This window comes from Zalophus californianus, chromosome 15, assembly GCF_009762305.2.
Source record: "Zalophus californianus isolate mZalCal1 chromosome 15, mZalCal1.pri.v2, whole genome shotgun sequence".
NCBI lineage: Eukaryota > Metazoa > Chordata > Mammalia > Carnivora > Otariidae > Zalophus > Zalophus californianus.
The window spans coordinates 39,239,303-39,252,695 of NC_045609.1; the positions used below are offsets into that span (position 1 = coordinate 39,239,303).

The following is a 13,393-nucleotide window of genomic DNA, read 5'->3' on the forward strand; positions in this document are numbered from 1 at the left end:
AATGGGGGTAGTAACGGCCCCTGCCCCATAATCATGGTGAGATTAAATAGCACACATGTACAGGGCTTAGATCGGGGTCTGGCCCGGGAAGCTAGTGGGGCCAGTCAGTGGTAGTAACAGTGGCCACCTGCCATCTGGTGAATGGTTGGTGTCAGATGCTAAGCACTTTACGTGTATTATTTCACTTCATCTTCATGATGGCTGTACACAAGGCGCTCTTATGAGCTCTGTGTTCCAGGTGAGGAAACTGAGGCACAGAGGGGTCACATACAATCTGAAAGCAGTAGAACCAAAAACCGGAATTTAGATTCAGCCCCGCTAGGGTGAGCAACGGTTTGCCTGGGACCACCCCGGTTTTAGTCCTGGAAGTTCCATATCCCACACACCTCTCTGTTCCAGGCACAGCAGGACAGCTGACCATACTAGCCCCATCTAAATCCTAAGCCCCCCAGAACCTCTAGACCCCCTCCTTGGCTTTAGGGGTGGCTGATGTACTCTGGGTTCGGGAGCTCCCGCTGGGTCCCTTCGCCCACCTCCTAGGTCCCTCTTCTAGACTGATCCTCCTTGCCCGTCCCCCACAGCCCGGCCGCAGTTCCCCCCAACCCGCATCCAGCTTCCTCTTCTCTCTCCCTCCCATCTGCCAGCAGGAGGGGTGAGGCTGTCCCCCACCAGGCTCCGCTCTCCCCGTGTGCACTGAGGGCTCTGGCACCTCTGCTCCTGACTTTCTAGAGATGCTCTGGAGACTTCTTCCTTAAAAGAGGGAAGGCAGAGCGAGCTGCCACCCCCAGCCCTGGCCCAGGCAGCCTGGCGAGATTGCACTGGCCCTTCCGGTGAATTGATGGAGAGTGCTGCTGACAAAGGAAAAAGGTCAGTAGGGGGACAGGGCCGAGGTGGTGGCAGCCTGCTGGCCAGCAGTGCCCTCCCCCAGGTCAGGGCGTCCTAGCAGGAGGGGCCTGGTGCTCCTCGGGGTCCTGGTCAATTCCTATTGACTCAGGCAGTCCCTGGCTCAGCATGGCTGAACGTCCAAGCCCCCAGAGGGCTGGGGGAGACACCCGGGTCATCCTGGACACCTCCCCCTCCCCCACCCCCACCTCCAACAGTCAGTTCGACCCCCTGACCCAGCTCTGGACCTGTGTCCCCCTCACCACCCCAACCTTCTGCTGGCTTTGGGGTCTCACCATCTTCTTGCCCCGCCACTACTCATCCCTGCCCAGCCCTCTGCTGCCCTCCCCAGCTTCCCCCGTCACCGGAAATAAAGTCCAAATTCTGAAGCTGACATTAAGGCCCTTCTTGAGCTCAGCGAGGCTGCCCCAAGCTGCCCGGTCCCCGCTGAGGACTTCAGCTTGCCTGTGCCCTTCCCGCCCCCATCCCGCCCCGACAGGGGCTGAGCCGCTCCCAGCCCTCTTTCCCTGCTTGGGTGTCTACTCGCAGACATGTCTTCCAGGACCTCGCCCACCACTTTCCTCCCCAGGACCCCTGCCCTCTGGGGGAGGTTGGAAGAGGTCCTCTGTGAGGTGGCAGAGCGCCCTGAGTGCCTGGCTGGTCCTGCACCCAGTGCTCCAGCCTCACCCAGGCTGCAGGGCCAAGCCTGTAGCAAGAGCCTGTGATCAGGATGCTAGCGATACATTGCCCGCTCCATGCCATTCCTCAGACTCCCCCTTGAGCCATCCAGTGCACCTCATGCCCTAGCTTCCGGAGGGCAGGAGCCATGTCTCCCCAGTTCACATAGAGGCTACGCCCCAGTGAAGGCGGGAGGTACACTGGAGAGCGCATAGGCTCTGGGATCTGACTTACTAGCTGTGTGACCTTGGGCGGTCACTTAACCTCTCTGAGCCTGAGTGGTACCATTTGTGGGATATGGGTAGTAATGGCTCCTCCTTCACAGGAGGGTGAGAGTCAGTGTAATGACAGGTGTTGAGTATTTACAGGGCCCTGGGACATCTTAAGGATCAATAAAGTCATCTCTCATCATTGCCATCAGAGTGGGCCGCTGCCCTATTCATGAGATTAGGGGCCTGCCCTCCAAATGGGCTCCTCCTGGTTATTTAAATGGGCCTTCCATTTCTGCCCCCTCACTGTCCCTTCTTTGCCCTTCATCCTGTTCCAGCACTGCTCCCCCACACCTCCTAAGACCCCAGGAGGCCCAGACCTCCCTGGCTCCGTGTTGTCTCCCGCACGCCTGCCTTCCCCACCCTGTCTGCACAGGATGCCTTCAGAGCTGGGACCAGGATTTACCATCGGTTTCGCCCACGGCCCCTCACAGGTGCCTAATCAGAGTTTGTTGGATTGAAGTGATGTTCACCAAGCCAAAGGCACCTCTAAGAACCACACAGCAATGAGCAGCCGGCCTCCGGGCTCGTCCTCAGGCTGCCGAGGGGCATTTCCGAGAGCCGGCGTGAGGTGCCTCGCACCCAGTGACAACTGATAGTGCCTGCCCACTCTGGCCTCACCCCTGCGTTTGGGGAAGGCGGGGAGGAGACTGGGGCGGCGCTGGGGTTTGACCACCGTGTTGGAAGCTGGTGCTTCAAGGCTGCTGCCTCTCCCCGTCCTCTGAACTGTCCTGTTTGCCTGGGTCTTTTCCCCACCCCCACGGTTTTCTGTTAAATTGTGTTATTATATTTAAACAAATCAATTCCACTGCGGAGTTTTCCTGTCCTAATGATGAGTTTGCAGCACAAATGCCATTGATTTCTCACAGCCCTGAAAACCAGTTGATGAATAGCACGGGGCTTGTCTTTGGAGAGGCACTTAGAGCAGTTCTGCGCGCCACCCCCCCTTTGCTCCCCAGCTTGCACGCCCCCCCCATCACGACCCCACCCCGCATTTCGGGGTTGTGCGACAAAAGGACACCCCCAGCGCCACTAGGGGTGGGATGTCATCGCAAGGAGCCGGCCCCTTGTGCTGGTAAAACAATCCCAGTGGAGATTTTTATTGATTTTGGCCGAAGGCAGGAGCGCAACTTACAGAGCAGAGAAGTGGTGCGGTGTGATCTTTGTCTTCCCTTACAAGTTCAGAGCTCCATCCCTGGTGACAGCGGATCGCGGCTCGGGCACCATTTCCAGACCGTGATGGGGCTGCTTTTTAAACGGATGGTCTGGAGGTTGGAGAGCTGGCCAGGCTGGGGTGCGCGAGGTTCCCGTTTGTGAAATCCTTCAAAAACCCCACTGTTGGAAGTCCCTACACTGGGCTTTGCCTTGCGGATCGCTGCCAGGGGCTTGTTTGAGCTTTTGAATGGCCCCAGGTTTGGGTGGGCAGGTATCTCATTGGTCCCAGTTTAGAGATGGGCAGCCTGAGTCAAGGGTGGTCACTAGAGAGGGGGAAGGGCTGCTGGCTGGCTGCAGCTAGAGACTCCCCAGGCCCCGAGTGCCCCCCACCCATCTCCTACACGGGTGATAACAGGCAGTTCCTCTGACTCTGAGCCTTTCTGCTGTCCCTTCACCTGCTCCTCGGCTTTCGGACTGTGGAGCCCAGGTTGTCAGCTGGAAGGACCCCAGGTGGTCATCATGCAGCGGTCTCAGTTCAGCTCTCTGCAGCATGCCACACAAACCCGTGCATTGGGCTGGGGTAGGGCAGGAGGGAGCAGCGGGGGCTGCGGCAGATGAGGTTACCTGCCTCCCCCTAAATCCCTAAAAGCACATAGGCTTTAATAACCCCGGGCACATCCAACTATATGCGCTGGGACTGTGGGCCGAACTGGTCACTGCCTGTCCCCCATCCTAATACAGGCCTTTGTTTTGGAGACAAGAATGTGTGGCCTGGAGTTGGGATTGGCTTCTCAAGGTCACAGCGCAGGGCCACCAGCTAGGATTTGAGTCTGGGGGGGGGGGCGGCTCTGGCCGTGCTGTCCCCCTCCCCCTGGGCTTGGTGAGGCCACCCCAGCAGTCAGGGTTAGGGGGCAGGGCAGGGCACTCTGTTCTAGGACAGACAGGCCCCTTGCTCAGGAGACCCAGGAGTGGCCCAGCATGCCCCTCTTCCCTTCACTCTCAGAGCAGTCACCCACCCTCCCCCCTGCAGACAAACCTCCTGTCCCTTATAATCAGGTTAGCCTCCTGCTCTGTGCTCACGCAGCTGAGCTGAACCAGCTGCCTCTAATGGCCTGTGGCCCTCCCCTTCTCCCTGGCTCTGGGGGTGGGGGAGGGGAAGCCAAGAAAGCTGTGAGTGGGAAGGGGCTACCCCACTTTCTCCTTTCAGACCCTTCCATGGCTTCTAGGATCACATCCAAACCCTTACTTAGCCTGGCATCCAGGACCCACTACAATGAGGCCCTGCTTATTTCTTCAGCCTCCACACCCGGATACACTCTTTCCTACAGTCACAGGATGCTATTTCCCACCTCCCTGTCTTTGCACACGCAGCTCCTTTTGTTACTTCCCACCGTCTCAGAAAACTCCTATGCATCCTTCAAAACCCAGCTCTTATCTCTTCCTCTGGGCTGCCTCAGGACTCCTGCCTCTGTACTCCCACTGGGTTCTCCACTGGTCTGAAATGTAATACCAGTGTTCGGGTACTTTATTCTGCACCTGGTTCTCCTGAGTTCCTGAAGGGAACGGGGAATATTCTAGAAGAATATATCTCTGGGTGCAGGACAGAGAAGGCTTAGTGAAGGAATAGGGCCAGCAAAGAAGAGAGAAGTAGGGACCAGGGGAGGGAGAGAGACAGGAGTGCACAGAACAGCTGTTCCTAGCCCCTCCACACAGCTCCAGCCTACTTCCTGTCAGGGAGGCCATTCCCAGTGACACATGCAGGGCCTGAAATAGACACGTGGGGGCCTTGGTGGTGCACTTCCAGAGGCCAACACTAAGCACTAAGTACCCCTCCATTTTTTGGGCACTGAAGCTCCTCTCCTCCCAGTGTCCTTCCCCCGCAGCCAAGACCCTCCCCCAAGGAGTGCCCAGGCCTTGTCTCTCTGTTCCTGCTAACTTTGTTTTATTTATATTTTATTTATGTTTATTTTATTTCTTGGCTTCCCCCTCCCCCACCCCATTATATAAATAGGCCCCTCTGATTCCCCAGAGCACGCAACGCTTAAGGACTGGGGCACGGCTGCAGGCATAATTGTACTACCAAATCCATCAGCTGCCTAATTACCATTTATTTTGCATTTATTTCTGCTAATTAAAAAGAGAGAAACTCCTAACAACTTTTACGTAAATACTATATTTGTTCTATGTAAAGATGGGATGCTAATTTGCTGGTGATTAGCTGATTATCTAATTTTGTAGCTGTCACACAGGATGGCCCTGTCTCCCCTTGGCACCCCAGAAGTCACTTGAGGCCCCCAATCAGGTGTAGGAGGGATGGGTCAAGGGAGGTCTCCATTGGTGATGAGAAGGGGCCCAAAGGTCACCAGGAGCACCACATATCACCACGGTTCAGAGAGGCTGAGAGGAACCTTTGGCTCATTCACTGTTTCTGTACAAATGAAGACATTGAGGCCCAGAGAGGTCTAGCATCCCCCAGTAAAGAGACAGACCCCTGCCCCACGTGTTTGGGCTCATCTGGCTGTATCATGCTCGTGTCAGGAGGAATTTGCAAGGAGTTGGCTTTATCAGCAGCCGAGAAATATCTGGACCAAACTCCAGCCCCAACAGAGAGAAGATGTAGTCTGGTCTGAGCTGATTGCTAAACCAAACCTTTTGTGTACCCTTCTGGAAACTTACACCTCCTCCCACTTCCCCATCCAGCACAGGGCTCTGCTCCCACAGCCCCCTGAGCCCACCTCCAGAGGCTTGACCCCCAAGTCTTGGTCAGCTTCCCCAGGTCCTGCCTGGACACAGCCATCGGGCCTCAAGCTCTGTGTGAGTGTCTGAATTTCAGATCTTAATGTTATGTATTTATCTTTATGGGAATTAGAAAAAATATAATTAATATAGCAAACCCATGATTTCACACGGTATTGCTTTGAATGAGGGTATGTAAAAAGAAAGTGATTTCAATAACAATACAAAAATAATTTAGATGGAACGTGGATGTGGCTTAAACTATCTAGTAACTGAAGTTGGGGACATGCTCAAGGAGGGTCTGAGAACACCCGGTGGTTGAGGCCAGGGTCGACGGTGGGGACCTGAGGTCAGGGTTGGCCAGTCCTGGCCTGCAGGCCACCACTGCCCCATCCCACACCCAGGCTAACAGCATCCCTGGATCACACCCCTCCCACTGCTGTCCTTAGGAATTCGCCCACCACAGAGGAATCATTTGCCCCCAGAAGCAGTCTAAAAGGACTCTTTCAGGGAGGCGGGAAGTCAGACTCTGCTCCATCCCGCACAGAGTGACCAGCCTGACCTTCTGCTCTCTTTCTTCCTGGACAGTCTGAAAATGGCCCGTTCTCGATACAAAGGCGGAATGCCTGACGAGGCCCGGTGTCCCGTGAGTGGCCAGAGACGTCAGGACCACGGTTGGCACGGCCCGTTGGAAATCTCAGAGACCAGGGACCCAGTCCTGGCCACTGCTCTCTGGAGCCTCGGTCTCACCCTCTGTAAAACAGGGGATGGTGGTGTTTTCCTCCCAGGGCTGCTGAAAGTGTTCTGGGGGTCAAGCGTCCCTCAGAGAAGCGCTCTGCACAGCCGGGGGTGAGCCCGGTCACCCGCCCGGGGCCCCCCCTCAGCCACCCGCCGCCGCCACAGTGTCTCTGGGAGGTGACCGCTGTCAGAGATCTGCTGCTCATCTGCCCTTTTATCACCCTGCACACAATCAGGGGAAGCCGGGAAGGCTGGGGGGCGCCGGCAGTTGGAAAACAGAGAGAGAAAACAAAGGGCCTGCTCCAAGGAGGCCAAAAGGCAGTGTTGTGTCCTCCCTCTGGACAGCCTGGCCAGCCTGTCCCACCAGCACCGGGCCTTGACCACCCCTGGGGCTGCTGGCGACCTGCCCCACCCCTGCAGAGACCGGCCTTAGGCCTCACATGGGGTCACCGCTCCCTGGGTGGCCCTGGGGAAGCCATGTTTCTCGTGTCTATAAAATGAGGGAGCTGGGCAGCATGCTGCGTGACCTTCGGCAAACCCCACTCCTCACCCCTGACTGGGGGGTCTCTTTGGGTGGGCCCAACCCATCTCTAGGACACCTCACCTCCCCAGCCCCAGGAAGTCAATGGGGTGCCCACTTCTGCCCATAGAGAGGACCCCAGCGTGCCCTGAGCAGAGCGAGGAAGTAGGGGGCCTCTGTTTACCGTCAAGATGTTGGCACTGGCACTGGTAAGGATTTGTGCGGAATGAATGAGTGGTTTAATCAGAGGGGACTTCATGCAGCATCCACCCTTGGTCACCGCCGCTGTCCAAGCCTCTGAGTCAGAGAAAAGTCCAGAGCAGGACCCGAGTGCAGTGATTGAGGGCTCATACCTGCACCCATGCCAGGCTGTCAGGGTTCACATCCTACCTGTGTGACCTCGGGCTGGTTTCTGAACCTTGCTGTGGCTGTGGCCTCATCTGTTAAAGATAGGTAGAGTCCCTACCTTATAGGTTGTGGTGAGATTAAATGAGTTAATTCACATAGAGTACTTAGAATGGTACCAGATAAAGAAGGTCCATTAATGTTCGGTATTATGATCATTGGCAGTTCATCACCGTTATTGATCAGAAGCAGACTCACCGGGAACTCATGAAGCTCCAGCCTCCGGGCCCCACCCCGCACCGCCCCGGTGGAAGTGGGAGTTTTGCGGGTAGCTGTGGAGTGTTCTAGGTGGGGAGGGGCAGCAGGTTGCTGTCGGGAACATTTCTGTGTGAGCATCTCTGGTAAATGGTTTAGAAGGGCCCGGACTCCTGAGGCTCTAGGAATGTGCTGGTGTTTCTTTTCTCATTTTAAATATGTATTTGTAGTTCTATATATATTTCTAAAGAGGACCCCAAAATAGTATACGCTTCAAGCCCTGCGAGCCTGGACCGCCCCCTACTTATTCCTGTTGCCTTTACTACATTTCTGAGGCCCAGCCCTGTGTGGCCCACCTTGTGGCCCCAGCAGGTAGATGGCCCAGGCCTCGGGGCTGGAGGGACCCACCTTCTCACCCTGGAGGCTCGGCCCTGAGCACCCCAGACTGGGAGCCACACTGCACGCGCCAGGTTGAGGGAGCCCTAAGGAGAGCAAGCAGGGAGAAGGGGACCCTCGAGGAGCCCCTGGACATGCAGGGCACAGAGCCCTGTGCCTGTGGGCCAAGTGCCCCTGCACTGCAGGCCAGAGCCCAGTCCTCTCTCCGCCCCCCACCCCTTCTTCTGCGCTGTGTGGGCCCCAGTGGGCAGGCACAAGGGGCGGTTGGGGTCGTGGGAAGCAGGTTGCTGAGTTGGAACAGTTGCCCCTGAGGTTGTCACCAGGATGGCTGGCTGTGTGCCCAGTCCCAGGTTTTGTGCTGGGTAGAGGCCCAGGCTGGTCCCTGCCCTCTGAGAGCTCTCGAGGTAGCTGGAACCACAAGATTTACACCTGGAAGGGCAAAGAGTGGGCGAGGGGGTGGGATTAGACCCTGTCGCATCAGGCATTGTCGAGACAGGAGCCGAGAGAGCCCAGAGGTCCTGAGGGCTGGACACTTGTGGAGGGCCTCCTGGAGGGTGGGGCCCTCACCTGGGGAGGCCCCTGGAGGAGTGGGCACTGTGGACCCTAGCCCCTCCGCCAGAGTGGGGCCTCTCGGCCTGGGCTCTGACAGGGACATTTATAACTCACAGCTGTGCGGTCCCGGGCCCAACTGACTGTGGTAAACCGATCGGGCTTCAGGAAGTCAGTCCCGAGGCCACTCCCCACCCCGACCCCACACTCTCCTTCACCTCCTGACGCCCACATCCTGTTCTCAGCGGGAGGGGCACTGGGCTGGGGGCCCAGTCAGGGTCTCCAACCTGCGGGCAGAGTGGGGAAGGACAGAGGGGCTCAGTGAGGTCCAAGAACCACAAGGCAAGGCCTCTGGGGTCATCAGACTCTACCCCTCAAGGCACACCTGGGGACACTCAGGCCCAGAATGGGCACCTGTAGCCACAGGAGCTGGGGGGGAGGGGGAGGGGAAGGGGCCATTCTGTGCTTTCAAATCTAACCAGAGAGGGGATTATGCTCTAGCCCCTACCGACTCTGGCCTGAGGGAGCCTGGTGCAAGGGGCAGATATAAACCAGAGGCCTCAGACAGAATGCTGAGAAAAGATGCTGCCTCGGACCCTGGTCCTTGAGCATGGCCTGCAGCCCTCCATTAGGAGACCCCATCCTGGGGCCACATTCTGCACAAGGCCTACTGCCCACCGGCCTAGATTCTCACAGCCGAGTTCACTTGTGGGGAAAGAAATAGTCTCACCCCGTGCTGGGAAGAAAGGACAGTATGAAGTTTCTAGCACATCATGACTGTGACCACCTTATACCTCCCCTGACCTTATTTGCTAGTGGATTCTGGGGCCCTGTGAGCCAACTACCCCTCCCCATGACGCTTTCTCTTTCTGTACAAGGAGAGGGCTGATAAACAACAGTGAGTTTGCCAAAGCTTGGCCCATGTAACTCTGGTAGCCTGTGACAAGATTCTGGAATTAGATAGTAAATGAAAGGCATACACTTTTCTTTCATCAGTTGTATGCTTATTAAGGTGTCTCGGCAATATGTATATCCAGCATATCAGATGGGTTATTTCGTGGATGTGATCAATTTGGACAAGTCCAGATTTGTTGAAGTTTAAAGAAAGTGACTTGAAGTAAAGGTAAATATTAATTAAGTCAAAAATATATATGTTAATTAAACCTCTGTCCAGGTAGGACTCAGCTGGGACCCAGAATCACAAAGGGCAGGGAGTGAGCTGGTTTTCTGAAGAGGTGGGCACACATAAAATGGCCCCAAGTGTTGGTCAGAGATCTGGTGAGCAGTTCATAATGAGGAAGGAATTCAGGCAGGGGTCAGAGAGTGGCTTTAGAAGTGGCTGCCGGCCGGCCCTGTAAGATAATTCTCCGGAGCCAGGCACAGGGGAGAGGAGACGCTGTGGGGGCCTGTAGCCGGCTAAAAATACCCCGACAGCTTCTCCCCGTCACCCTGCCTGGGGGCCGCACAGGAAGGCCATGGCTTTCTGCTTTTCTCACCAGGAAGAAAAAGACAACGACACAAAGCCCCTGAGCCCCAGAAGAAACAAAACTTAAATATGTTTTTTAGTCTTAAAGATTTCCACTAGGAGGGGTTGGCTGGTGTGTGGCAGTGCCGCAGTGTGGGGGAGACAAGGCCCCGGATCAATCAGGCATCCCGGGATGTGCGTCGGTGGCCCAAGAGGCCGCTGAGATTGGCCTGGCCGTGGGGGGACCGAGGTGGGGGCAGGGAGTGGACTGCCATCTGTGTCCCTGGCTGTTCACACGTGTCCCATCTCTGTCCCTGCGTACCCAGGACGAGGAGGAGGAGGAGCCGGTCGGTGTCAGACCAATGCTGTGAGGGGTGTGAGGAAGAGAGCCGCAGTTCCATCACGCAGCTACCAGACCTAGAAAGGTAACGGCAGACCCCTGCTGCGTGCATGCTACACGGCCACCTTCACCTACCTGGCCAGGGGCGTGGCCGGGCAGCCAGGTCGCCATGGGGCTGGCCGAGCTGAGGGTCATCGGTCTCCACACCCAGCCCTTGACCCCGGCTGCGGGGCTTCTGTAACTCCTTGCGTCTGTCTGGTACAAAATGCCGCTGGGTTTCAGTTTGTTCGTCTCGAAAATGGGTTTACTCCAGTTCCTGAGGATTCCATGAATCAGTTGGGCCTGATTGTTATTTGGAGGTCATCTCTCTTAGCAGCCTGGTTCCGTTTGAACTCCGTGGGCATGGCCGGGGGTCCTAGCCCTTGTGGATGGAGCATTAAGGCCACAGTCAGCAGGGCCAGACGGGGCTTGGGAAGAGAGGGTTTTCCAAGGCAGAACTGCCCAGACATGTGAGTCGCTGGAAATGTGGCCGTGGTGTCCTTTGTGGCAGTATTTGAAACTTCAAAGCGATTTCCCTGATCGCTCTGGGCAGGAGTGATTATCTGCATTTTTACACTGCAAGACCAAGGCACAGGGAAGTGAACAGTCCTGCCAGGGGTCACACAGCAAGCTCTGCTCACACCATAGAAGCTCAGCTCTATCCTGTCTGCTGTTACCCGTTTCTATACTTTGACTCTCACTACACTGCTCTGGTCTGGCCCACTCACCCCATAGAAGTCTGGCTGTTGAGCCCAAGCAACCACCAGTGTTTATTGTGTGACTGTGGTGGGACCCGTCCCTCTGTCCATCCGTACACCCGTCATCCACCCTCTCTCGTAGCCGTCTTTCCATCCATCCATCCATCCATCCTCCCACCAAACCATCCTTACATCCCCCCTCTATCCATCCATCTACTCTGTGTTCATCCACCTATCCTTCCAGCCATCCATTTAGTCATTAACTCACACATCCGACACTCACTGACTCTTATACCAAGCCAGGCCTGCACGAAGGGCTAGGTTTGGACGATGTATCAGATCCAGCCTTGCCCTGAGATGCTGCAATTTGCAACGGAGGCAGGCCCAACTCCCTAAGTTCAGTGCTCAAGGCTTGTGTCATGTCTGTGATTACACGGGGAAGGGAGGAGGAGAGGCCATGTGCAGGTTCTGTAGGCAGGCATTCAGGGAAGGCTTCCCGGAGGAAGTGGCATCGTTCATTTGTTCATATCCCAAATGTTCATTAAGAAAGTCTCCGTGCAGAGACCTGCTTGATGTTTTGGAGACCCAGCAGGAAATAAAATGGTGTTTACCTTCCCATGAAGAGGCATGGACAGTAAATACCTAAAATGTGACATATAATATGTCAGGTGATGCCGATTTCTAAGAGGGGAAGTTAGCTGAGTAAAGGAACAGAGTCTGCAGGGTGGGATGAAGTGGACATCCTCGGACAAAGGATGGTCACAAAAGACCTCTGACAAGGCAGCATTTGAGCAGAGACATAAATGGAAAGAGGGAGTGAGACGGGTGCTTGGCACGTTCAAGGAAGGATCAGGGACGCCATGTGGCTGCAGCGAAGTGAGGGGCGGGGAAATCAGAGTGATCCTAGGGGACCCACTCATGGAGGCAGGCAAGAGCGGAGCAGGGAGGTGGCCGGGACCCAGGTAAAGTGGTGGCGCCTGGGTCTAGGGCCAGCAGGGGAAGCGCCGGGGGACCATAGGAGTCTGAATGACTCCAGAGACCTTGCAGACAGGCGTGCGTGTGGATTAGAGGTGCCAGAGGAGAGAAGACAGGGGCAGTCAAGGGAGGCTCTCGGGTTTAGGACAGGAGCCACTGGTAGAACAGAGGTGGTCATCTAATCGGCCAGGAATGATGGTGGGGGAGGGCCAAAGGAAGCTGAGGAGTATGTCTTAGACACATGAACTTGGAGATGCCTTTGAGACACCCAAGTGGAAAGCTTGAGCCGGCAGTTGGGTGTCGGAGTCTGGGAGGCAGAGAGGGCCTGACTGGAGATAGAAATGTGGGAGCTGTTGTGCACCGATGCGGTTGCAAGCCATGAGGCTGATGAGGTCACGTCGGGAGGGAATGGAGAGGGAGCCGACCAGAACTGAGTCTGAATCATGGGCATCCAGCCCTTGCAGGGAGGGAAGACAGGGTGGGGGCAGCAAAGGGGACAGAGAAGGTGCAGGAGGACTGAGAGAGCAGGCTCTCAACGGACGAGGAGAATTTTGCTGGCAAAGTGGGGAAAGGACACTCCAGGCAGGGGGAACAGCATAGGAAAGGCTCAGAGGCCTCAAAATGAGCCATATTTGGAGAGGGGTGGAAGAGAGGGAGAAGAAACCAGAGCAGCTTCCCCTCCATACCCAGCAACATAGGGGCCAGGGCCTGTGGGTGTCTGGGCTGAGCGTGAGCCCATGTCCAGGGACCTCTGTGTCACCTGGGCCGGCACTCTCTGGTCTCAGCGGAGTCTCTTGCCCTGATGTCTGCACAATTTGCACTTTCTTTTAAGAAGTTTCCACCTGTCCTGACCTCCCACCTCCTCTGTGAGGTTCTTGGGCTCAGGAGACCTCCCCCTTGCCTGGAGCACTTGTCTGAAAACACAGGGCTCAAGGCGGCAGCTCTGAGCTGCCTGCAGGGGGAAGGGCACCCAGCAGCTTCCTATTGAATCTCTAAGCACTGCTGGATCCTTTATCTTAAAAGAAACTGTAGAAACTTCCTGGACTATGAGTGTGTGTCAGAGCTGCCCGCTCACGCTCACCAGTTAGAGCAGAGGAGCTCACTGCCTTTGGTGGGCAATTGTGTGCGAGTTTGGTGGGGGGTAGGCATCCTCCTTTGTGAGTCTGTGGGGCTTCACACTCAGCCCTCAGCTCTCAGCGGAGAGATGCCCACGGCTCTGTCAGGGAAGGCTGCAGAGCGGAGCCGCTGCCCGGGGGCAGGGCAGGTGGGCATCGGGGCACATGAGTGGGACACATGAGTGGGACAGGAGGTAGGGTGAGCATGCAGCCGGCTGGGGGGCTCTGGGGGCCACAG

The 13,393-nt window shown here is 56.3% G+C and overlaps 1 protein-coding gene across 6 annotated transcripts in view; it reads left to right on the forward strand.

The window, feature by feature from the left end:
- The window catches only part of ZMIZ1 (zinc finger MIZ-type containing 1), a 235,938-nt gene that overhangs the window by 56,220 nt on the left and 166,325 nt on the right, over window positions 1-13,393 (forward strand). For 4 of the 6 annotated variants that reach the window (XM_027593382.2, XM_027593427.2, XM_027593417.2 and 1 more), the window contains exon 3: window positions 10,315-10,413. The exons of the other annotated variants lie outside the window; for them this stretch is intronic. The gene's annotated coding sequence lies outside the window, so the exon portion shown is untranslated. The remainder of the gene's footprint in view (window positions 1-10,314; window positions 10,414-13,393) is intronic. 6 annotated transcript variants of the gene reach the window in all.